General features: G+C 44.2%; 1 long non-coding RNA gene across 1 annotated transcript in view; it reads right to left on the bottom strand.

The window, feature by feature from the left end:
- LOC114813285 overlaps positions 1 to 26,727 on the bottom strand; it is a 54,657-nt gene extending 27,930 nt beyond the window's left edge. Inside the window, exons 1-2 of the long non-coding RNA XR_003760996.2 lie at positions 26,613 to 26,727; positions 25,363 to 25,532 (exon numbers count right to left, since the gene is read on the bottom strand). This is a non-coding gene — a long non-coding RNA (uncharacterized LOC114813285). The remainder of the gene's footprint in view (positions 1 to 25,362; positions 25,533 to 26,612) is intronic.
- Between the last annotated feature and the right edge of the window lie 609 nt (positions 26,728 to 27,336).

The following is a 27,336-nucleotide window of genomic DNA, read 5'->3' on the forward strand; positions in this document are numbered from 1 at the left end:
TCCTGTTTCTAGATTTATTTTAAGTATTAGTATAAAATGTCAGAGAGGCTGATAGCAGCCAGATCAGTTTGTATAAAAATCAACTGCCTGTTTGTAGTATATTACGGCTATATTTGACACAGGAAAGCATTTAATCATGAATGCTATCAGTACACCACACCCACCTTTGTAAAGGTCCTTATATGTTAGATTTATCACCGTGAACTTGAACTGAATGGACAGGCAGTAATGGATGATACCGACTCCTCCTGAGAAGTTAGGGTTAAAAGTGTACACTCCACCACCCAACTAACTGCCGATATGAAAGTGAACGTAAATGATCTCCCAGAAAGGGATGGAATACAGTCTGGATACATCTGAACTTTTATTCCTGATATGCATCACCGTCCAGCTGAATGGGCCACTCTACTATTTCAGGTCTCTGTGAGGGATCAGGAAAGCCAGTAATTCATCTACTCCAGGGGAAGGAGTGGTATTAAGCCCCCAGCACCTCAATTTTCCAGTCAGGATTGGGAAGTTTGGTGTGATGGAACAGTACAGTGTACTTCCTTTACACTGTGGTGCAGGGAACGCCCCAATAAGTGACTTTTGGTGAAATGATGGTTAATAAAGGGGCATTGGAAATATACTGCAAAACTAGAAGGACAGTATGGCCTTTAGAATTTTAAAAATACTTAGATTGTTCCTTGCTTGTTCTCCCTCCTACTTAGACTGTGTGAGCCCCATGGGAAGCAGGAACCATGTCTGATCTGTTGTGCTTGGATCGACCCCATAGAAAGTGTTTAATAATCCCACAGTGCTTGGCCCATAAAAAGTGCTTAAAAAACATCACAGGTAAACTCAGATTTGTTGAGTGCTTTCATTTTTCCAATGCACTTCCACAAGAAACAGCATGGCCTAGCAGAAAGAGCAGGGACTCAGGGGACAGAAGACCTGGATTCTAGTTCTGGCTCCACCATGCTTGCATGTTGTGTGACCTTGGGCAAGTCACTTAACTTTTCCTTGTCTCCATTCCCCCAGCTGTAACAATGAAGATTAAATCCCTGCTATCCCTCCTATACTGAGCCCCATGTGGGTCAGGGATTTGTGTCCAGCCAGATTATCTTGTATCTACCCCAGTGCTTAGTAGAGTGCCTGGCACAAAATAAGTGTTTAACAAATACCACCATTTTTATCATCAGCTATCTCCTTTTGTCCTTTCGCATCCCTATGAGGTAGGGCAAAGCAGACATTATCATCTTTATCTTACGGAAGCAGAAACTGAAGCCCAGAGAGCTTAAATGATTTGCCCAATGTCTTATACAAGAGAAATGGAGCAGAGCTAGGACTAGAGCTCACCTTCTCCAGGAGGCCTTCCCAGACTGAGCCCCCCCTTTCCCTCTGTTCCTCCTCCCCTCCCTATTCCCCCTTCTCCTGCCCTCTATTCTTCCCTCTTCCCCTCCCCTCAGCACTGTGCATATTTGTATATATTATTACTCTATTTATACTGTTAATGATGTGTATATATCTATGATTCTATTTATCTTGATGATATCTACGCCAGACTACTTGTTTTGTTCTGTTTTGCTTTGCTGTCTGTCTCTCCCGTTTAGACTGTGAGCCCGTCACTGGGCAGGGATTGTCTCCATCTGTTGCCGAATTGTACATTCCAAGCGCTTAGTACAGTGTTCTGCACATAATAAGTGCTCAATAAATACTACTGAATGAATGAAGATCTGACTCCAAGACTTGCGTTTTCCCCACTTGACGGCACTGCCTCCCAGTCTGCTTGTAACTTAATCAAACTAATTCTCCGCTGTCCCCTTTAGCACCTTGACCCCACCATCCACCTATGGAGGAAAGCAGGAAGCATCATAAAATCTAAAGGGATTGGCACCTTGAGGAAGCTGGGTGATTTTAATGATATAATGGTATTTATTTAAGCCTTTACTATGGGCCAAACACTGGACCAAGGACAGTGAGATAGAAGCCAACCAGGTTAAGACACAGTGTCTTTCCCATACAGGGCCACAGACTAAGAGGGAAGGAAGAAACATTAAATCTTGAGGTTGGATGGAAAAATTAACCTGGAAGTGGCTGCGCCATTTAACAAATAGTTTGGGGATTCTGATGCTTTGGATATTTCACAGAAGTGAAGTGACTTGCCTAAGGCCACTTAGCGGGCAGGTGACAGAACCAGGACTAGAACCTGGCCTCCTAACTCCCATTCCAATGCACTTTCCACTAGGCCGTGGGGAGGGGGGAAGCGGGAAGGGCAATGGATGAGACGGCCTCCAGGCTTGGTTGCTGCATCTCTGCAGAGGCACAGAACTGAGGTTAGGTTTGGAGGGCGATCGTTCTACTGCTTGGTCAGCCGCTGCCACCCTGCCATTTCCCCAGCAGGAACACTGGGGGTGGGGGGGAGGGGGGCACCTCTGGCCTTGTGTGCCAGTAATAAGTAGATAAGTAGATGTCAGGAGATGGAGGCCAGGGGTGGCAGGAGGGACAGGAAGGGAGGAGGAAAGGAGGAATCATTTCTAACCTGGATGGAAGGAGAAAACAAAGGATGGAGGGAGGGATGGATTTCTTTCTCCCACCCCCACATATATAGGGTCACATCCCAGTCCACAGGGGAGAATTTTACTTCACTGCCCGACAGACTGGACCATTATCCTCTTTCTGCCGATCTTTCCCTCATCTATTTTATTCCATAGAAATTCTTCATTTTCTTTCCACTCGTGTTTTCTTCCCATTGTTTTTTCTGTTTCTCTACTCCTTCTCTTTCTCTCCCCTCCCTCCCACCCTCTAGCCCCTTTCCCTCTTTCCCATTTGGCACTTTCCCCCCTTTCCTGACTTTTTTCTCCCCTTCTCTCTTACTTTTTCTGACTTCCCCTCATTTAGTGTCCTTTCTTCCTACCTTTGTTTGTGTCTTTCCTCCCCTTGTGGATAATAACTGGACTAGGACTCTGGATGGAGAAACTGAACACACACCGGATTTTCCCTCCAGAGAATCTTTGCCTGCCGCTGCCTACAATCGCTCCCCAGGATCTCCCCTGGATGGGCATTACAATGTGAGATGCTTATCGCCCCCATTCTACTGAGATCCCGTTGTTATCAGAACAAAAAGTCTGACTGGGCTCTTACCACTGACTGGGATCTGCATACACACATGGTCTCTGAGTGCTGGCAGTACACAGACGGGATCCCACGTGCTATCTAATAATAATAATAATAATGATGATGGCATTTGTTAAGCACTTCCTATGTGCCAGACACTGTACTAAGTGGTGGGGTGGATACAAGCAAATCGAGTTGGACACAGTCCCTGTCCCGTGTGGGGCTCACAGTCTCAAACCCCATTTTACAGATGAGGTAACTGAGGCCCAGAGAAGTGAAGTGACTTGCCCAAGGTCACACAGCAGACAAGTGGTGGAGCCAGGATTAGAACCCATGACCCTCTCACTCCTAGGCCCATGCTCTATCCACTACGCCACACTGCTAAGTGTCTCCTGTTCCACACTACAGAACTGGAGCCACATAGTGCACACTTAATGGACCTAGCCAGATCAAAATGGAAAAACAGAATGTAGGGGAACTTTTTTGCTTTCCAGAGGCAATTTCCTTCTCTGATTCAAATTGGCAAAGGACAAATTTAACTTTGCACCAATTAATGTGAGTAGGGATTGCCCCCTGTAGACAAGTTTCAGTTCTAGAGATATATACTAGCATAGATGACTATACTACAACTACTTGAGAGTCCAACCCCTTCCTCCGCTCCCCAGAGGTCTGAGCATCCACCTGATGGACAAGGCACATCTCCTCCAAGAGGCCTTCCCTAAGCCCTCCTTTCCTCTTTTCCCTCTCCCTTCTTTGGTCACCCTCACATGCTCCCTTTATTCATCCCCACTCCCAGCCCTACAACACTTCAATATATATCTGTAATTTATTTATATTACTGTCTGTCTCCCCCTTAGCCCGGAAGCTCATTGTGGACAGGGAATGTGCCTGTTATAGTGATATATTGTACTCTCCCCAAAATTTAGTGCTCTGCACATAGTCAGCACTAAATAAACATAATCGAATGAATGAATCAATAGCATTGTGAGTTTCTCCAGCCCCCTCCCAAGTACAAGAGAGGACAGGAGGAATAGCATCAGCACATAATCATCAGCTCTTCTGGGTGGCACTTTCAATTCAGCCGATCAGGATAGACACACAATCTCACTGCCGAAATTCACATCTGCCCCAGTTAAATAGTATTACCCTAAAACTGTTTCCCAATTTCCCTGAGGTTGGATTGAAAAATTAATCTGAAAGTGGTTACACTGTTTAACAAATGCTTTGGGAATCATAATGTGTGGGGATAGAAGCAGAAGTTCTGAACAATGCAGCCTTCCCCAGAGACTTAGCAAGAGACGGAGGTGGGGAAGAATCAGGCTCAATGCAGTGCCAAAACACTTGAAGAGTCTCTGAGTCCTCTCTCCAGGCATAGTTTTTTGTTTCTAGAGATGAGGTCACTACAATGAGAACAGCTTGTGATGACTTGAGCTGTAATAATAACAATAATATTTGTTTAGCATTTACTATGTGACAAACACTGTGCCAAATGCTGGGATCAATACAAGAAAATCAGATTGGACACAGTCCCTGCCCAATTTGGGGCTTACAATCTGGGGTGGGGGGGGGCGTGGAGTGGGGAGAAAAACAGGTATTTGATCCCATTTTATAGATGAAGAAATTGAAACATACAGGAGTCAACTGACTTGCCCATAGTCGCAGAGCAGAAAAGTGTCAGAGACGAGGCTAAAACTCTCTCAGCACCAAAATATAAATCAAGTTTTAATCACTGGAATTGCTCCTTTTTCAGTCTCGGGGTTCCCTCTCATGATTCTTCAGTAGACACGGACATTTGGAATTTTGTCAGATTGAATAGATTTGCCAAATGAACCCTGGTTCAAATGAAATCCGTGGATTTGATATGGCATTTTTACACGGTCCGAGTGAAGACATACAGACTCTGATCTAAACCTTTTCTAGTCATTTTTTTCCCCTCAGGACCAGGTGCCCAGAAAAGATGGTCTCAAAGCCAAGGTCCCAACTGAGAAAAACGAGCTGTTCCGCCTGTGTATGAACACAGGAAACAAATCCACATGACGTCCTAAAACAATGACAACCTAGTTCATGATTAGACTGCATCATCATCTCACTGAACTTAAAATTACTTCAAAGAACTGGCATCAAGCAGAATTGGAGGTGGAGGATGGGGCCACTTATGCCTGCCGGGGAGCAGGGGGACACAAGAGGGAGACAAGCTTGCCCTCTCCTCCTCCCCCCCTACATATGTCTCTCAACCCACAAAGAACACTCTGGCTTTCTGGTCCAATTCTGATGAGGGGACGGAAGGAGGGAAGTGTTTCATTTTGGGAATATGCTTTTAAAATTATCAGGAAAATATTCTAGACTGTAAGCTTGCTGTGGGCTGGGAATGTGTCTTTTTATTTTTGCATTGTACTCTCCCAAGCACTTAATACAGTGCTCTGCCCACAGTAAGTGCTCAATAAATACAATTGAATGAATCTATGAACTATGTGTCCAATGGAGAGGACTGGCTATTCTCTCATCATCTGGTTCATGTTTTCCCACTCTTAAGTCTCCAATGGTCGCCCACCTATCTCTGTATAATAATGTCGGTATTTAAGCGCTTATTATGTGCAGAGCACTGTTCTAAGCGCTGGGGTAGATACAGGGTAATCAGGTTGTCCCTCGTGAGGCTCACAGTCTTCATCCCCATTTTACAGATGACAAGTGGCAGTGGCAGACCTGGGATTCAAACCCAGACCTCTGACTCCCAAGCCAGTGCTCTTTCCACTGAGCCACTCTGCTTGAAATAGAAACTCATCATCACTGACTTTAATGCTCAATCACCTCTCCCCCCTCCTACCTATCCTCACTCCTCTTCCACTACAACCCAGTCCACACACTTTGTTCACCTAATACCAACCTACTCACTGTGCTTTATTTTCATCTTTCACTTTCCACCTCTCCCTCCTTCCCTCCTGCCGGGAATTCCCTCTCTATCTATAAAAAAAAAATCACAACTCCTCCAGGAAGCCTTCCCTAAATAATCTTGCACCTTCCCATCTCAATTTCCCTCCCCCCTCACCTCGACAGCATTTATGTACATAGCTTTACACTCAGTTATTAATAATAAGAACATTTATTAAGAGCTTATTATGCATCAAGCACTAAGTACTGTTTATTCCTTTATCTGTGATTTATTTTAAAATCTGCCTCCCCCATTAGATTGTCAGTTCCTTAGTACAGGGATCAAGTCCACCTACTCCATTATACTCTCTTAAATGCTTAGTACAGTGCTCTGCACACAGTTAGCACTCAATAAATATCATTGATTGATTATTTGGCTGGAAGAGACCCTCATCAATCGTTGAATGTAGTTAGTAAAGATACTCTGGTTTGGGGAGCATTATATCTTTTCTAAGTACATCTATTTTTCAGAGGTGAACTGGCTTAATTGTTTTAAGCTTTGTTTTTAAGCTTCATCAGTTGTGATTGAAGCCATTCTGTAATCTGAAAGGAGCAAGATGTCCAGACAAATCCACGGGCACATTAAGCTTGTGATTTCAGAAGCCTCAAGGAGAAATGGACAACCAGAGGAGGGAAAATAGTGCAAGTGAAATTTAAAGATATGAGTAAAAATAGGCAGGATCTATTGTTAGTGTCAGGTTGCAACAGAAAGTGTTCCTTGCTTCTGCATTCTCTCGGTTAATAATCAACGTGAAGCTGAGGCTAGAAATTCAAATCCTCTGTGTAATCTCAGGTACAAGAACTCAAAGAAGGTGGGAAAATGAACATTTGAAATTTCCTTCTCCAGATGACCAGGAATAGACCACCTAGAGACTGAACCTTTTGACCAACTTTAATAACTAGGGATTGTATTTATTAAGCACTTACTACTTGCCAAGTACTAGAAAAGGAACAAAATAATCAGATTGGACACAGGCCCAGTTCCACCTAGGGTTCCCAGTCCAAGAGGGAGGGAGAACAGGTATTTTTTAATCCCCATTTTACCGATGAGGAAACTGAAGCACAGAGAAGTTAAGCAACTTGCCCAAGGTTTCACAGCAGGCAAGTGATGGAGGCAGGATAACAATAATAATTATGGTATTTGTTAAGGGATTACTATGAGTCAGGCACTGTTATAGATGCAAGATGATTGACTGTCCCACCTAGGGCTCACACTCAATCTCCATTTTACAGATAAGGGAACTGAAGCACAGAGAAGTGAAGTGAATTGCCCAAGGTGACAGAGAAGACAAGTAGTGGAGCCAAGATTAGAACCCATGGCCTTCTGACTCCCAAGCCCGTGCTCTATCCATTAGACCATGCTGCTTAACACAGGTCCTCTGACTCCAGGTCCATGTTCTTTCCTGCTCTTTCCACCGGAGCACATAGCTTGGCTTTCCAAATAGCAAATTAACTAAGGAATTTTCCTTACCTGATGGAAAGATTACAGGTCTGGAAGTCAGAAGACCTGGATTCTAATCCCAGCTGTCACTTACCTGCAGTGTGACCTTGAAGTCAATTTCTTCATCTGTAAAATGCAGTCAACACCTATTCTCCCTCTCCCTTAAACTGTGGGACGTGGACTATGTCTGACCTGCTTATCTTGCACCTCCACAGTGCTTAGTATGGTGCTTAGCACATTGTAAATGTTTAACAAATACCACTGTAATTAGTAAGAGTCCCCTTTAACAGCCAAGAGAACTCCCTCAATGGCCTAGGCTTTGAACAGAACATGGGGTCAGACCCCATTCTGGGCATCTGCTAAGGTATGTGTCAGGAGGGGGCCAAAGTACTGATCATCCTAAATGGAATATCTAGAGGAGCCATGGGAGGGTTAGAAGGCTCCTACAATAAACGGGGGTCCAAGAGAGGGAAGGGGAAGGATGAATGCTGATTCTCCAGTGCAGGATTCCAAAATACAGACTATCCACAAGATCAGAGATATGAAGGCAGGTGTCTGGCTTTGCCATCTCAGGTGGTCACCCAGACTGGACAGAATGTGGCACGGACAGGGAAGACATAGGAAGGAAAGCAGAAATCTGGAACTCCTCAAGCATGGGAGTTCATCGATTGCACAGAAGGTTCCCCCAGCTCAGAGCTGGTTTGGCTCCTTTATCTCGGCCACTCAGAAACAGGCAATCACATGGTGTGAGGACTTGGAGCGAGATGGAAAAATTTGCCAAGAACAACATCCCTCTCCTCCTTCCCAGGACTGAGCGGCTAAGAAGGCTCAGTGATACCATGAGGTTAAGAAATTCTCAGCATGTTATGCATTCCTATCTCCTTAGTTCTCCTCCAGAATCATTCCTTCCTTCCTGTAGAGATACAAATATAGGTTAACCAGGCAGGTGACCCTCTCCACCACCCAGGATTTATTAAATAGTTTTCCCTTCTGAGCTACTGAAGGGTCAGAAATGTCATTCCACGTGAAAATTATTAATAGTTTGCTGCCCCTGATTTTTCCTAAACTACTTGATAAGCAAATCTTAGAGTTAACGAGATAGTTGCATTAGGGTGAGGAAAAAAAAAAAAGGTTCATGACTCAGCACTGAGAAAAGTGTTTCTCTAGAAAACCGCCACAGTGAGGAACACAGCAGCTGTGGCTTCTGGCCTATCCGAAGGCTGGACCTTAAAAATCTGTGCATGTTGTAATAATGATGATATTTGTTAAGCATTTACTATGAGGAATGTAGAAGCAGTGGCTTCTGGCCCATCTGAAGGCCGGACCTTAAAAATCTGCGCGCGTTATAATAATGATGACATTTGTTAAGCATTTACTATGTGTCAAACACTGCTCTGAGTACTGGAATAGGTAATAGTTGATCAGGTCAGATACAGTTCCTGTTTTGCAAGGAACTAGCAATCTAAGTAGAAGGGAGAACAGTTAGCGCATTCCCATTTTACAAATTAGGAAACTGAAGCACAGAGAAGTGAAGTTAAGTGACTTGCCCAAGGTTACATAGCAGACAAAGAGCAGAACTGGGGATAAGAACCCAGGTCCTCTGACTCCCAAGACTGTGCTCTTTCCACTAGGCCACACTGCTTCTCTAGGAAACGAAAATAGTTACAGGAGTTAGTGTTTAGGTAATGGGATCCTTAGGATGTGCACATAAGTGACCCCTGAAATGAGAAGAGGCCCCAGGGGAGTCTAGCCTTCTGGGTACTGGCCCCAGATTTCTTCTGCAGATGCAGGGACTCTATACTGAACTGTGAAACCATACAAAACACTCACCTGATTTCTCTCATTATTCAGAAGGCCTAAAAGGTTGGTTCACTGAGTTGCACAGAACAGAGTGTGGCATAGGGGATAGAGCATGGGCCTGGGAGTCAGAAGGTCATGGGTTTTAATCCCTGCTCCACCGTTTATCTGCTATGCTACTTGGGCAAGTCACTCCACTTCTCTGTGCCTCAGTTACCTCATCTGTAAAATGGGGATTCAGACTGTGAGCCCCATGAGGAACAGCGACTGTATCCAAGTCGATTTGCTTGTATCCACCCCAGCACTTAATATGGTGCCTGGCACATAGTAGCACTTAAATACCATTATTATTAACAGAGTAGAGATATGTCTGCCCCCAACACCTTTCCCATGCAGTCCTGCAGAACGGAGTTTTCTGTCCCTTTCTAATACAGTAGAATGAAGCTCAGTTGCTTAGGCCCAGGCCCACAAGGCTAACAAGGCATCCCAAATGTTTCATTAATAATCATCATCTCCAGCAGCAGCCTCCTGAGTCCGAATGGGTGCCAGGCACCATAATTGGGCTCAACAACATTTTGACAGGCAGATCCCAGCCGTAAAAAAGTGGAAATTGCATTTATTCAACAAGTTCAAGCACTATACTTAACCTTGCTGAACTACACAAGAACCTGGACTGTTTCTATTGACTATAAATACACCGGGCTGGGAAGGAGCCTTACTGGCTTCCACTGAGGGAGCTTGATCCTCGAACACTTGTCTGGGAAGCTGGGGGGCTGATTTTCCTGTTTCACCCATGACCTCTCCCAATAAATGCATTTATTAATTTCCATGTATTGTTGAGAACTGTGGGAGGTGTGCAGCAACCACCAGTTTATGTATGGCTGGAAAACACAGGCTGCCAACACACTGCCACAGAGGCATAGTTTCAGTCTCTCCCCAGGAGTTCTTTGTTCCACTGGCTCCACACTATCTGATGTGCGGCTTCGGCTATTGTTTAAGTTTCAGTTTGTAGATGGTGATGATGATGAAGAGTGCATCTAGTTGTCCCCTCTACCAACCTCCAGGACAGAATTTTTAATGGGCAAAAATAGACCTTGTCTTGATCCAAGGGAAGGCTGCTTGAGAGGCAGCGTGACCTAGTGGAAAGAGTGTGGAGCAGAGAGTCAGTAGACCTGAGTTCTTGTGCCACTTCCACCATTTGCCTACTGTGTGACCTTGACCAAGTCATTTTATTTCTAGATGCCTCATCTATAAAATGGGAACTATATATCTCTTCTCCCACTCTTTAAGACTGTGAAACCCACTTGGGAGAGGGACTGTGCCTAATCTGATTTTCTCATATTTACCCCAGCAATTAGCACGGTACTTTGCACACAATGTAAGCACTTAATAAAACTGTCAATATTATTCCTAAACTGTTGGATCAGTACAACTTGCTGATAAGAAGGGAGCAAGCCTCCATCCATACCCAGAAAAGATGGGGTAAAGGATCACACCTGAACCATCCTCAGGGCACTCATCTTAACCGGGAAAAGTAGTGAGGCTGAGTGGAAAGAGCACAGACCTGGAAGTAAGGAGACTCAAGTATTGGGGCCAACTCCATCACTTGCCTGTTGTGTGAACTTGGGCAGTCACAACTTCTCAGTTTCCTCATCTGCAAGATGGGGATTCAATACCTGTTCTCCCTCCTACTTACATTGCAGGTCCCATGTGGAGCTGGGTCTGTGTCTGATATTCCAGTGCTGAATACGGTGTTTGGCACACAGTAAGAGCATAACAAATGCCACAATTACTACTGGCCATTGGACTGACCCCAAGATATCATAGCTACGTCACAGTCCAAAATTCAAGTCAGTCCCTATAATCACTCAGAGAATGGTGGTTCCGCCTTGTTCACTTCTCTGTCCTCTTTTGCCATAACACCAGGGTGATCCAGGACACAGAGGATGGCAGCAGAAACCAGAACACCATTTCTTTCCTGAAAGACTTGGGAAAGCTAGACTCCTCTCTGCCTCAGTCTCCCCACCCATGGCATAAGAATAAAATGCTTATTCCTTCCTTGCTGGCAGAGATGCACCAAGATTGAGAAAAAATTGATATAAAATCCTGGGGGCCAAAAAATGCCTATAAAAGGGATATAGATAGGGCCTGTCTTGCCAAGAATTTACGAAGCATAGAAAAGGACTAAGCCACTAATATTTGCTCAAATTTCACCCGTCGTTCATTCATATTTGAGAGCTGTGTGTGGAGCACTGTACTGGGAGAGTACAATATAACAGTAAATAGGCACATTCCCTGCCCACAGTGGGCTTACAGTCTAGCGGGGGAGGCAGACATTAAGACAAATAAATTACAGATATGTACATAAGTGCTGCAGAGCTGGGAGAGGAGATGAATAAAGGGAGCAAGTCAGGGTAACGCAGAAGGGAGTGGGAGAAGAGGAAAAGAAGGTTTAGTCAGGAAGACCTCTTGGAGGTGTTTCTTCAGTAAGGCTTTAAAGTAGGAGGAGAGTAAATTCTCTAAGGAGGGAGAGTGTTCCAGGCCAGAGGCAGGATGTGGGTGAGAGGTCGGCGGTGAGATAGACCAGATCGAGATACAGTGAGAAGATTGACCTTAGAGGAGCAAAGAGTGCAGGCTGGGATAAAGTAAAAGAGTAGCAAAATGAGGTAGGAAGGGGCAAGGTGAATGAGTTCTTTAAAGACAGTGGTGAGAACTTTTTGTTTCATGCGGAGGTAGATTGGCAACCACCGGAGGTTCTTGAGGAGTGAGGGAACCTGGCCTAAATGTTTTTTTAGAAAAAATAATCTGGGCATCAGAGTAAAGTATGGACTGGAGTCGGGAGAGACAGGGCAGTGAGGAGGCTGACACAGCAATCAAGGTGGGATAGGATAGGTGATTGGATTAATGTGGTAGAAATTTGGATGGAGTTTGGCAGTGTTGTGAAGGTGGAAACGACAGGATTTAATGATGGACTGAATAGGTAGGTTGAATAAGACAGAGGAGTCAAGGATAACGCCAAAGTTCTGGGTCTGTGAGACAAGTATGGTGGTGCCATCTACAGGGATGGAAAAAAAAATCAGGGGAGAACATCAGTGTTACCTGATGATTCTGAAACTAATACCTGGCAAGGACACTCTGCCTAAAGTGTCGATCTGGTGAAAAGGAGCCCCTTCTCCATCAGGAGCTTTAATTCCCCCACCAAATGGCTGCCAGTTCTTCCACCCTGCTCTGGGAGAGCTGGAGCGTCCTTCACAATATAACTTCCTAATGAACATCCAGAGTTGTGAATAGAGAGGTACTTTACTGGGAGCTTCAAAGAAACAAAATCTAAATATAATCCTCTCCAGTACCTTGTTAGCATACAAAGCACATCCTCTAATACACTGTTTTGCTTTGCATAAAATGCTGTACAATTAGAGGTCACTTGACCTTTGTTCCTTATATAGTTCATTTTAACATTGTTCAAAGCACCTCCCGTTTGCATTTCACAGGGCACAGGTGCTCTAGCCTCCTCTAGGCCCCCCAGCTCCCCTTCTCACCCGATAGTAGGAGCCTTTTTCTCCTCAGCAGCTGCACTCGGGAGACTGCTTTTGTGGACCACCAGGAATTTCCTGTGATACAATATCAGAGAGCTGCTGGTGACTAGTAGGAGGTGACTTCACAGGGCAAAAGTTCCCTTTCTACAATAAACATTCTCAGTGTTGCCGTGTAGGAGATTTCCTACACAGACTCGGCGGCAATAAGCAACTTGTCATCTTGACACAGTATAGCCGGGGAAGGAACTGTACCCATTTATTAGAGACCGTCTCTTTGAAAAGTGAAGTTGTCTCTCCGTTCCACAGACATTAATATCTTCCCGAGGAACGAATGAATGATGGGTTAGCCACGAGGGTTGGGAGATCACACCGGAGATCGCCTTAGGAGAAGGCTGACAAGCAAACAATTTCTCCAGTAAGAAGATTTGTGAGGGCGGGAAGAGATGGGAGAGTTCCCACCGAGGAACAAAACAGTGGTTTTCTCTTCGCCCCTTAACGGGGGAGTGAGGGTGCTGGGCTCCCCCCCCCCCCCCAAGACCCACGAACCTCCAGACCCACGCAGTCTTCGAAGGGGCAGAGTAATAATAATAATCATAGAGTAGGGATGGGGCACAGAGCGTGGCAGGAGCCATGGAGAGGAAGCGCTTCCATGTGGCTGCTGCGACAATTCTTCTGCATGGAGGGAACAGGGAGGGTAATTGGCTCTGAAGTGACAGTAATAACTGTCCCACCTTGCAACAGGCTGGCTGCACTGAAGGTCCAGGACCTACTGTAAGTGCTATGTCTCACCAAGACTGGTAGGGAGGGTGCCCATTGTATTATACTCTCCCAAGCACCTAGTACAGTGCTCTGCACATAGTAAACGCTCAATAAATACCATTGATTGATTGAGGTGCCAACCAAGAGGGTGTCAGACCAGCTCCTCTCACCTGTATGCCCAGGAGAAGGGAGAACAGAGAAAATCTCTCCTAGTCCAGAGGAGACGCACATTCTTCCACTTTCCATGGTTCCCAAGACCCCAAAGAGCAATCCAAACCCCACCTAGCAGGTTTTAAAGTCAAAACTGAATGACACCAGTATGCTTTTAAAGGTCAAAGTGGCCCTCGGTCCCCCTCACAGCCTGACACACACTCGTCCACCAATAAGACCATCAGGGGTAGGGAGAAGAAGAGTTCACCATTTCGGTGTATGGCCCCACCAACTGAAACAAGACCAAAGAAGAGCTATAGCGTGGACACAATTATAACTACCATCTAGTATTTGTAAATAATTTATGTGGGTCTAGCCATCAAATTAAGTTGCCACGGTCCCGGTAGACAGTTGTGGTAATGTGTCTACTTACTCTGTTGTATTGTACTATGCCAAGTGCTTAGTACAGTGCTCCACACCTTAAGTACTCAATAAATATCATGTCCGGTGGGAGGAAGGGCCAGGTCAAGAATGGCCTGTTTCCCTGGAAATGGTCCACTGAGGTTCAGACTGATCCCATGGTATATCCCTGTCTCTGAGTGCAGCTCCCACTGGGATGAGTCCTGACAAACCCCAACTTCTCCCAAGGAATCTCTGTTGTCGAGGGGGGACTAAAAGAAAGGTGCACCTTCTCTCCCGGCCCCACCTAGCCCGGAATATTCCCCAATCAATAAATCAGTAGTGTTCGTTGGGCACTTAGGTGCATGCAGAGTACCGTACTAAGAGTTGGGAGAGTACAGCAAAGAGACCCCTTTAGGACACAGACCAAGGATGAGGGTCTCCAGAAACTGACTGCATTAAAGCAGCTGCCTAGTTGGAGCTTGAGATGGTAGAAACTTTTTTCCTTGCCACATAGTTATTCAATCACTAAACTGAGTGTATCCGTGTTTAAGAATCTGCCAACAAAGCAAATTCTGTAGAAAGTGCTAATTTCAGAGAGCTGAGTAACAGATTTGGTGGGGCAGGGGTGGGCAGGGAGGTTCAAAGGGGTTACCAAGATGGCTTCAGTGGGAATAGACAGGACAATAAATGTTATCAGAGCAGCCAACTTTTCCTCCAAAACCCACACAGGGCTTGTGGCTCTCAACTTCCTTGTAAAATCAGTGGGAATGCTATGCATACAAGACACTCAGGGGAAAGAGAGACTCAACTCAGAATACCGAATATAGCTTTTTCCCAGCTCAATCAAACACAGTAGTAGAAATAGAGGGCAGAGGAGGTGAGATGACAGGGATGGTGTCTCCCAGCGTAAATGACGGGCAAACCTCAAACCAGTCATGAAAACCTTTGGTCCAAGAACCTGCTCAGTGGAATTTTTTATAGTGCTAGTGGTTTGCTCGCTACTACTAATCATAATGTTGATATTTGTTAAGCGCTTTCTAGGTGCCATGCACTGTTCTAAGCACTGGAGACTTTCACACTCACTTCCTGCTGATCATGGTTCCACTTAGATGTGGGTACAAAAAGCAAGTAGGTATCTTTGTTCTAAGTGACCTCAGCATAACACTGATGAGTCAGAGGACCTGGATGCTAATTCTGGCTCTGCCATTTACTTGCTGTGTGACCTTGGACAAGTCACTTAACTTCTCTTTGTCTGGCCATTTCCTTATTTTTGAAGTGGGAACTAAATGCCGGTTCTCCCTCCTATTTAAACTGTTAGTTTCATGAGGGACAAGAACTGTCCACCTTAGCACAGTATTTTGGACATAGTAAGTGCTCAACAGATATCACTGTGATTATTTTTTATTGGTGTTGAAGCACCATAGACCAGTAGATAGTTGCCCCGACATACAAACTGGACATTATGACCCATATTAGCCAGCTGTTTTCAAGATTCCTGTTGAGCCTGTCCACCACCTAAGATTCCCTGGGTGGTTAGTTCTTCAGTTACAAACCTTCACCTCTGATGCCATAGCCCTACTTCTGACTGTGTTTCATCCCGGACCATGGAAAGGTGTGGGTTCGACTTCAGGAGGTAAAATAAGTGACTAAGAGGGTTAGGTATATTTCAGGCTGTATGCTATATCTGGTTCAATACTATGGTGAAATGGCTTTTTTTAAAAAGGGCAACAAGTGGAGGTCAACCTCTTTTGGTCTCATCATAAGGGTCCCCCAAAACATCTATCATGTTCCTCCACATGTACATGCATAGTTGGCAATGAGAGCAATTCTGGTAAGAACTCTCTAGTGTGGGCACTTTTAAAAAAAATATTTGGAGCAAGATTTGAAATATTTTGTTCCATACCATCAGTGGCTTAAACTTGCATTGGCATATTTGCACGTAGGAACAATAAACATACCACATTCTATTTCTGACCATGACATTTCATGACACCTTACTACACCTTATTCATTCTGGGAGAGTTATATTTTACACTTCCCTGGAGACTGAAATCGTTGGTTATTCTGACTCTGGTTAGGTTTGCAGGTTAGGTAGTGAGAACAAAGTTTAGTACATTCTCTACCACCCATATCAGTCCCGTCCCCACCATCTCGAGTAATTAAGGGTTGAAAGCTAATCTCTTTCAGCTAGATAGATCTTGATATTTCTTACACCCCCCCCCCCCCCCCCCCCCCCCCCCCCCCCCGCCCGCCAGAGTACACGTTTAGCTACACAATCAGCTTAAGGTTCAGTGAGTCATATACTCAAATAAGCTAAAGAGCTCCTGGCTGCCTCTGTTCCTATTCAGTTTGGCATGGCTTTAGGAGGCTTAACTCCCAGTTATTTGTCACACATCCCTAGAGTAGTCTAAGGGTGCCTTAGAGAATCAGCGTGGCCTAGTGGATAGAACACGGGCCTGAGAGTCAGAAGGACCTGGGTTCTAATCCTGATCTGCCATTTGTCTGCTGTGTGACCCTGGACAAGTCACTTCACTTCTCTGTGCCTCCATTACCTCATCGATAAAATGGGGAGCCCCACATGTGACATGGACTGTGTTAAACCTTCTATCTACCCCAGCGCTTAGTACACTGCTTGGCACACAGCCTCTTACAAATACCAGAAAAAAAAGAGGGAGTCTCCAGGAATCATGGATGAACCTTGAGCCTGAGTTTTCAAGGCCAAGAACCAGTGCAGAGGAATTGATTATAGTACTCATGGCCTGCTCAGCACCTTGTCCCCCACTGGCACATGAAGTGCAGTGAACAAAGAGGCAGAAATAAGTGCAGCACATCATCAAACTCAGGCAAAGGATTTTACACTGTAGAACCAATTTATAGCTGAAATGACTGCAGCTCTATACCAACAGGATTTAGGTATTAATTTTCTAATGCAATGGGGATAAGTTAATGCCAACTGAATTGCACTGAATCGCTACCAGATAAACATTTACAGGTCACATCATCAGTCCTCTGAGGCAGCCCTTGATTAGCACCTTCAAGTTTGAACTGGAATCCAAGGAGTTTGGGTTCAGGAATTTATCTCTTTAATCTTGATTGGCATGTTTTCATGGTCAAGAGGTTCATTCTGACGTATATTAGTAAATCATGACAGTTTCATTTTCATGGGGTTTTTTTCCAGATTCCTTCCATGAGTGTAATTCTTCCAGTGACTGTGTGGTTGGTGGGGTGTGTGTGTTTTGCCACACATAAAAGGTATTTTCAAATCTCAATCACCTGAGAAGCAATATGGGGTAGTGGAAAGAACACGGCCTGGGAGTCAAGAGGATCTTAGTTCTAATCCACTTGCCCGCTGTGTGACCTTTACTTCTCTCTGCTGGGCAACCTTTACTTCTCTCTGCTGGGCATTTACTCATCTGCAAAATGGGGATTCAATACCTGTTCTCCCTAGTACTTAGACTGAGAGTCCCATGCGGACCTGATTGTCTTGTACTTACCCCAGCTCTTACTAGAGTGCTTGGCATAGAATAAGCGCTTAAATAACTCCATAGTAATTATTATTTAGACCATGAGCCCCATGTGGGACTGGGTTTATGTCTAACCTGCTAATCTTGTACTTATCCCAGTGCTTAATACACAGTGAGTGCTTAAACACCGTAAATATCACATTTTAATCAACCAATATTCCCTCTGCACTAATCTTTGAGTGAATTTGAAAATTTTGTTTTCAGGGAACTGCAGTGCCTCTTGGGATAGTTGCATTTTGTCTGCTACTACACCTTTTTTTTGGCTACAGGAGATATGCATTTTAGACATCGATCAACAGTCACTATACTGCACTAAGTATCTGGGAGAGTACAAGAGAAGTGGTAATCTTAGCCCTCAGGGAGCCTCATTCAGCTTTAAGACATGTTCAAAATGGAACTCCCCATATTCCCACCCAAACCTGTCTTTCCCTTGACTTTCCATCCTCTCTGTTGCACATGCCTGTAACCTAGCTATTATCCTTGACTCATCTCTCTCATTCAACCCACATATTCAATGTCACCAAATCCTGTGAATTCACCTTCACAACTTTGCTAAAATCCACCTTTTCCTCTACAACGTGCTACCACATTAATCCAAACATTTATCCAATCCTGCCTTGATTATTGCAGCAGCCTCCTTGCCGACCTCCTTGACTCCTGTCTCTCCCCACTTCAATCCATCCTTCACTCTGCCGCCTGGATCATTTATTTTTACAAAATCTTTCAGTGCATTTTCCCCACTCCTCAAGAACCTCCAATGGTTACCCATGCACCTCCACATCAAACAGAAACGCCTTACTATTGGCTCTGAAGGACTCAATCAACTTGTCCCCTACCTCAGCTGTTTCCCTTCTGCTACAACCCAGTCCACACACTCGACTCCTCTAATGTCAACCTATTCACTGTACCTCAATATCTTCTGCTTCAGTGACGATCCCTCATCCTGCCGCTGACCTGTAACTCCCTCCCTCTTGAGATCCGACAGACGATCACTCCTCCCACCTCAAAGCCTTACTGAAAGCAGGAGACCTTCTCCAACTAAACCCTCAATTCCTTTTCTCCCATATTTTTCCACATCATCCTTGCACTTGAATTTGCCCCCTTCCTTCATTCACTCCTCCCTCAGCTCCACGCCTCTTATACCCCTAATTCATTTATTTATATTAATGTCTGTCTCCCCCTCTAGACTGTAAGCTTGTTACAGGCAGGGAATGTGTCTAACAACCCTGTTGTATTTTACTCTCCTAAGCACTCATTACAGTGTTCTGCACACAGTAGGGGCTCAGTAAATACAACTGACTGAAGTTCAGATATTTTTTCCTCTCAAGTCATCTTCCTGTATTTATGGATTGCCTTATTTTAAAAGAATAAAATATTTCATGAAGAAGGAAAAAAATCCTTATGAGAATAACAATCAGACCAATAGAAGTTTACAAAGTTCACTTGCGCTGTCCATTCAGGATGGTTAAGGAACTGTGAGGGAATATCTCCCCCTAGTGAATTCTGAAAGTGTATTTAAGGAAAACTGTCCTGCTCATAGTAAAAAAAAAAAAACTCCTCTCAATAGGCACTCTAAATGGGGCAAAAGCAACACCTGCTTGTGGGGAAATAAAAAATGCAAAATGTTGCTAAATGGAACATGTGGCCTATTTTCAGTCAAACACCAAAGGGATGGCATAGGTTTTTGAGCTGTACTTTTTCAGATTGGTTGAAAGCCATAGGCTAGAGACTGACCGGACAGATTTCTGATCTGAGATTGCATCATCTTGATAGTCACCTGATGGGTCCAGGAGTCTCTCTTAATTGACAGCAGCTTCCTGGCAGAGCTGGTGGCTTTTCCCTTCCTTCCCCTCACCTCTTGCCAGCTGCCCCCCAATATTGGTGGTTTTCCTCAAGTGTGCTCACCATTCTTGATGGGGGCTGTGGAGCTTAAGAGTTCATGGCTCCACCTGATCTGATCCTCAGTTTTCTCATCTGTCTTGGGGATAAGAGAGCTGTTCTCCCTCCCACTTAGACTGAAAGCCTGACATGTGAGCGTCTGGTCCGATTATACGAAGCCCAGCTCAGTGGAGAGTGAGATACAAAGTAAGCCCTTAACAAATGCCAGCTATCGTTGTTACCTATGTGGTGCCAGTAGCACTTGATCTGCCCTGACGCAAGGTCTCACACAGCAGACGAGTGGTAAAGCTGCGATTAGAACCCAGGTGCTCTGACTTCCAGAGCCGTGCTCTTTTTCAGAAGGCCAGTTGTGCCAACAAAACCATCCTGCGACCACTCTCTCTGGTGGAGGGAGATCTTCAGCCATAGAGACAGCACTGTGGACAGGGAGAAGGGGGGTCACTTTCACATATCTGCTAATTCTCTTGTATTTTAACGATAATGATATTTGTCAAGCACTTACTATGAGCCAAGCACCTTCCTAAGCACTGGGGCAGATTCAAGCTAATCAAGTTGGACACAGTCCCTGTCCCACCTGGGGCTAAGAGTCTCAATTCCCATTTTACAGATGAGGTAATGGAGGCACAGAGAAGTTAAGTGACTTACCCGAGGTCACCCAGCAGAGAAATGGCAGAGCCTGGATTAGAACCCAGGTCCTTTCAACTCCCAGGCCCGTGCTCTATCCACTGGGTCATGCTGCTTCACCAAACACTTAATACAGTGCTCCGCACGTAGTAAGCATACGATAATACCATCTACTGATTGATTGATCAGTGACATCAGCTCAGGGAAGCAGAGAGAGCAGAAAGGATCGGGTGTTCTGAGCTCCACCCTGTAGAGCTTCTCCTTCGAGACCAGTACAGCGATCGGAGGCTGGTGACTTGCTCAGGGATCCGCCAGTTTGCTGAGAAGGGGTGGAGGCAGGGCCCTTCCGTCACCCCGTCTTTCAACACGAACCATAGAGAAGTCAGTTTGCCAGAGCCCTCCCTCTATAAGGCAAAGGCCTCAACCAGAAGCGGGGAAGATAGTCAGGCCAACGGTGTTTCATGTGCTCAGTCTCACCCTAAAGTCTCCTTAACATGGCAGGAGGAAAGGGAACTGAAGAACATTACCTCAGCAAATGAAATATTTGCAAAAACCAGTTTAACTAAGGGTGCGTTTTCTTGAAGGAAGGCAAAGTAAGAAGATTGTAAGACTGTAGGCTGTAAGCTCCTTGTGGGCAAGGATCGTGTCTACCAAATTTATAGTATTGTACTTCACCAAGTGCTTACTACAGTGCTCTGCACACAATCAGGGCTCAATAAATGCCACTGACGGGAGGTCAACATTCTGCATTATAAGCAAAACAAGATGGGGCATTAACAGCACTAAATATAATGGGGAAAAAATGAAAGAATATACATTTTTTGTGGCACGTTAAGTGCTTACTATGTGCCAGGCACTGTACCAAATGCTGGGGTAAATACAAGCTAATCATGTTGGACACCGTGCCACTCCAAGTCCCACATGGGGCTCACCGACAATCTCAACTTAATAGATGCGGTAACTGAGACTCAGAGAGGTCGATTGACTTGCCCAAGGTGTCACAGCAGCTGTAGCAGAGCTGGGATTAGAACCCAGGTCCTTCTGACTCCCAGACCCATGTTCTATCCCCTAGGCTATGCTACTTCAAAAATACACTTGCTACCCGTGCTGCTACTGTTTATCAGCGCAGAACAGAAGAGGAAAGAGCCTTAGCCTATAAGTCACTGCTAGTCCAATATTGGCACGAGCTACTCTAGCTTGTCTCAGAGGTCCATAAAGCAGTTATTAGCAGTCAAAATGTTTGAACCTAAGGCTGGTTTTAAATACAATTAAGCATCATTGTCACTGAGGCAACTGCCAGTTTTGTGAAAGTCCACAATTCCAAGTCCACGTGCTTCCTTTGATAAAGATGTTTCTGTCCCAGGCATTTCTAAGCCAACTCTCCTGAGAATTTTGCTAGAGTGTGTATCAAAACTTATTCAAGCCAAACATGCTTTTGTTCGGGATTTTTTAAAAAACATTCTACCTGTGATTGTACAGGGGATAGAGAGGATACTTGGCTAAGTTTTGTTTCATAAGAAACAAATGTAAAATCGACACACATGAGATCAAAAGATAAAGATAATTTTAACAGAGTAGTACTAGTGTTTACACACAAGTCGTGATGTCAGACAAGACAAAAAATAATAATTAAGGATGTTGCCTCTTGTGACTAAATACAAAAAGCTCCTCCTTTCACGGGATGAATTAGCACAGTAAGTGAATCAATGCATCATTTCTAAAGGAGAATGATGGGAGACTACTTCAAATTTGGTTATTTAGACAAGCTTCCAAACCAATGGGAGAATTTACCAATTTTACATCTATGGAATACACGCACACAAAAAACAGTGTGTGGCTACTTTCTGGGCAGGGAACTAATGATCAGAGATGATACGTGGCCCAGCAGAGCCCACCCATACTTTCCCATCAGTTTAGGGCTTGGAAAAGTCAGGATACGGTCAATGGGCTCCCAGACTGCATCTGTTTACTGTTGAATTATACCTTTCCAAGAGCTTAGTACAGTGCTCTGCACACAGTGCGTGCTCAATAAATGTGACTGGATTCTATTATTATCCAAACATGTGGTGAAAATGTGTTTCCTTTAACTGAATGTATATAAAATGCCAACTAGAGATTAGTGCACTTTTTATATTCAGAGGGAGTCTGCAGCCATATCCACTTCCATTGTTCAACTTGAAGACGGTACATTACAGTAATATGTCAGTAATTTTGATCAGGGAAGGGTGCCCAGAGTGAATTAATGAAAAGTCTGAATTCAAATTTTTTTTTAACGATACTTTATGAAATACTGGGGAGTGGTGGGGGGTGGGGAGGATAAGATGGGGTGTTGTGTTCTGTGTTTAGGTTTAACTTCCAAACTGATTTGTCTCTAAATCTGTCTAGGGCAGTCCTCCTTCAGTGCTCCTTCCCTGCTGACCAGATAAACCTCCCCCTGCCTACAATTTCACTGAACTTCTTAGGCTTTGAGAAAGTCAAACACTCTCGTCTTTGAATCAAAGCCAGCTTGTCTGCCGTTGGGAACAGGAGAGAGGAGAAAGGGAAAGGGCATATTGGGGTTGAATGATCACGGATTTAAGATTAGAGGTATTTGAATTAATGAAGTTTTGCTAGGTTATAAAATCCTTGAGGCAGGGATCATGTCTACTAATTGTCTTGTACAATCCTAAGGATTTAGTATGGTGCTTTGCGTACCGTAGGAGCTCAATTTACTGCTACTGAAAGGCAGATTTAACTACACTTTACAACATTGTGTAGTTGCCACTTTGGATGTAGAAAGCACAAAATAAGCTTGTTTCAAGTTTTCTTTTAAAGAGGGAGTGGGCACTGGGTGAGACTCAAATTATGTCAGTCACTTGTTTCGAAGCAGTCAGGAGTTGTGGCCAAGGACACAGTAATTCAGGAAAAATCCTTGTTCTGGAATTTATTATAATAAAAATAACGTTCTAATTCTTAAATAAGGCTGTGTTTTTTGTTGTATCTTTGAATGTCAATGCTGTGCAGACTCTGAGATTGTGCATGGTGTGTGTATTTCAGGAATATGACTGGCAAAGGATGAGTGAACAAGCTAGTATCACCATAATAAATCATTTAGTACAGGTTCTCGGTTCTCAAGTCTCAGGGGGTTCATCCTAGTAATCATCATCGATATATAATTATGACATTAAGCACTTACTTTGGGTCGAGCACTTTACTAAACACCGGGGAAGATACAAGACAAGCAAGTCCCACCTGGGGCTCACAGCATAAGAGGGAGAATAGGTTTTGAATACTTTGCAGTGAGGGAACTGAGGCACAGAGAAGTTAACTTGTCCAAGGTCCCACACCAGACAAGTGGCAGAGCTGGGATTAGAACCCAGGTCCACTGACTCCAAGGCAGAGGTCATGTCTACCAAGTCTACCTACTTTACTCTCCTCGTACTTAGCACAGTGCTCTGCATGCAGTAAGTGATCAAAAATGCCGCTGATTGATTGAACCCTTGTTAGAGGCAGGGAACATGTCTACCAACTCTGTAATATTGTAATGATAATAATAGTAATAATTGAGATATTTGCTAAGCACTTTCTATGTGCCAGGCACTGTACTAAGCATAGGGGTAAATCCAAGGAAATCAGGTTGGATCCAGTCCATGTCCTACATGGGACTCATAGTCTTAATCCCCATTTTACTTTCATTCACTCAATTGTATTTTTTGAGCGCTTACTGTGTGCAATACACTGTACCAAGTGCGTGGCAGAGTAAAACCATAAACATACACATCCCCTGCCCACAATGATCTATCAGTCTAGAGGGGGAGATATACATTAATATAAATTATGGATATAATAAAAAATAAGGTAACAGGAGCAGAGAGTTAAGTGACTTGCTCAAGATCACACAGCAAACAGGTGGCAGGGTCAGGATTAGAACCCAGGTCCTTCTGACTCCCAGGCCTGTGTTCTATCCACTAGGCCACACTGCTTCTCTATGATTGATTCATTCATTCAATCTTATCAATTCAATCACTGTTCTAAGTGCTTTGGGGAGAGTACAGCACAACCGCAGACATATTAGAGGAGAGGGCCTTTCCATCCAGGTCTGTAACAAATACGACCCAGACGAAACTGGCAAATGTTCTTAGAAGCCAAATGCCAATTCTCTTCCCACAGGGAGACAAATCAACTGCATTTACCACACACTTACTGTTTGCAGAGCACTTTGTTAAGCACTTGGGAAAGTACAGTATAATAGAGTTGGTAGAAATGTTCCCTACCCACAACACGCTTACAGTTGAGAGGGGGAGACAGACATTAACAGAAGTTAAATTGTGAATATGTACATAAGTGCTACGAGGCTGAGGGAGGGGTGAATAAAGGGTACAAATCCTAGTGCAGGGGCAACACAGAAAGAAGCGGGAGAAGGTGGATACGAGGGCTCAGTCAAGGAAAACTTCTTGGAGATGTGCCCCAAGAGACAGAGATGGAGATAGGCTAGATCCAAAACTATCCAAATCTCAACAATTAGTAATCCTGGAAATTGAATCCTATACCACTAATAATGCCACCTCAGATAAAACGTCTTTACCAGTAAAAAAAAAAAAAAAGCAGCCTATAAATTATGAGTATAGATGGATAAAATTAAAGATTCACTACAGATAGGCCTGAGGCAGCCATCTTGGGTGGGCATTCCTTCTCATCATCATCATAATAATGTTGGCATTTGTTAAGCGCTTACTACGTGCAGTGCACTGTTCTAAGCGCCGGGGCAGATACAGGGTAATCAGGTTGTCCCACGTGAGGCTCACAGTCTTAATCCCCATTTTACAGATGAGGGAGGTGAGGCACAGAGAAGTGAAGTGACTTGCCCAGTCACACAGCAGACAAGTGGCAGAGCCAGGATTCAAACCCGTGACCTCTGACTCCCAGGCCAGTGCTCGTTCCACTGAGCCACGCTGGTAACCTGCACAATGAATGTGGCTTTCTGGAGTCTGTCATTAACACTGTGATCTGACTTACAGAAAAATGCAACTGCAGCTTTAACAGAAATTGGTGAATTTTCAGAAGTCCTAAAATGTATTTTAATTATTTTAACAAACTAGAAAAGCTGCCCACTTGACCCCGGTAAGGAATTTAAGAAATGAATCCACATGAAATTAGCACAGTCATTGTTCTAGACCTGCTGGCACGAGGGCCATCCTGAGATTTTTAATACATTTCTCGTACTGACCTTCAGAAGCACTTCCAATCCAGCAAGGTACTGTCTTGAAACAAAAAGGCTGATGAAGTGGGTGAGTACAACTACTTGTTCATTTGGAGTGCCAAGACCTTCCCCAGACACATGCTGTCTTACTTCCTAGCCTCCACGGTTTCCGGAAGAGAAAAATGAGGGCAGCGAGTCTGTCAGAAGGCACAGGTGTAAAAGATAATCAGACTTAGATTTCCTTTTTCATGCTAATGAAATGGCACACCCGGAAGCGGTTAATGTTATTAGGAAGGTAGCAGAACATCCTGGACCACAGTTTACCGTTGGAACAATGGATTCCACTCATTTTCACTACGGCTGTTACCAAACCTAACTGTGTAAACAGTTGGAATTCACTGCTTGACAAGCCAAGGCACACTATCAAAGACACAGGCTTAGACTCTAACTTCCGATATTAGTGATGTTTTCTGAACTGGTTTCCTTATTCCATTTGCAACTACACAGATAAACTAAAACGCCTTGAAAGATGGTAACTTTTTCTCTCAGTACTCTATTTTTTTGTTTTAAAGACCAGTTTCCAGGTGGTTCAGCTCACAGTGAATCAGAAGACTGAGTAATGATCTCGGCGATTTGCACCAATTGGGCAATCCAACCTCCAAAGTGGATTTTTGGCCTGATTTGTCTGCAGTGGCCGGTTTCTGTGAAGACAGTGAATTGGCTAACTGTCCCATCTTTCATTTCCCTTGAATTGGGTATCCTGGCAGTAAAATTGCTTTATCCTGTTGTTACCTGACAAATACCTTTCCTGTTATGGCAGGGAATTCCACTTGCTCAACAGTCATCTCGCTTCCCCTGCCCCCCAATCAACAGGAAATCCAAAATAATCCCTTCTCTTAGATTTAAACATATTCATACCTACATTCTTTACATATTTGTAGTCACAGCTATGAACAGGTCATTTGATTCCGCTACAAAAATCCTGGTAAGTAGATAAAAGTCATTCCAGGGGAGCTGTGGATTTATCGCTCGGATGAGAGACACTGCAGATAACTCTTATTCTGTAATATTTGTGTTGCCAGGTGATGTGTGCTCTTGAGGACATGAAGTTACCAGCAGGAAATCCTTTAAAACCCCCTCCCCCATCCCAAATCACCCTTTTTCACTACGAAAATTAGAACTGCGACCACGAATCCCCCAAACTGACGCTTCATATTTGATATGAAGTAACTTGAAGGTGAGTCTCCTCGATCGTTTCACGGTGATCTGAGCATTACCTTTTCGCTAAATGGAAGAGCCGGATTTTGTGGAACGTGGCTGTTTTGGCTCCGAGGTGTTATAATATTAGGACCAGGATACAGCTGTCTTGTGACTAAGCCCACGTTCTGAGAATAAGTGCTATCGAATCACGACACGTCACTAGACATCTGTTTCCTGTTTTCATTCTTCCCCGTTATCATTCTATTCGTATTTCCCTTTCACCTGGAGGCCACTTAAGGCGACGGGCAACCAAGTATGCCCATCCATTTGAGTGTGTCAGTGTTGTGGGTTTTACAATTACTGTTGCTCGGAGAAACTCGTTCATTCTATCTGAAAAGGAAAAAATAGCCAGACCCACAAAGGGATCATTTTCAATTTGGTTAAGTAACCCAGCGAGGCATAAACACTTTTGCCTGGTGTTTTTGGTCTTCACTTCAATGACTAACTTCCTCTTTTATTTCCAATTAAGAACTTTTCCTGTTGGAGCGGTACCTCAACACCACAAAATACAATTGTGAATTGATTCATAAAAACCAGAAGCCCACTACAGGACAAATAAGGGAAGACAATAAATAACTAAAGGGGTTGCGGTCGGATTTTAATATTCAAAACTGGGTAGCCCTAGGGATTCTGCTTCCATGCAGGAAATGGCTAAAGTTGGGGAAGTTCATTTCTCTGCAAATAAATTGTCCCCTGGAGTTTTACTCAAAACGATATTCTGAAGCGATCTTGTGTTTTAGG

This window comes from Ornithorhynchus anatinus, chromosome 7, assembly GCF_004115215.2.
Source record: "Ornithorhynchus anatinus isolate Pmale09 chromosome 7, mOrnAna1.pri.v4, whole genome shotgun sequence".
NCBI lineage: Eukaryota > Metazoa > Chordata > Mammalia > Monotremata > Ornithorhynchidae > Ornithorhynchus > Ornithorhynchus anatinus.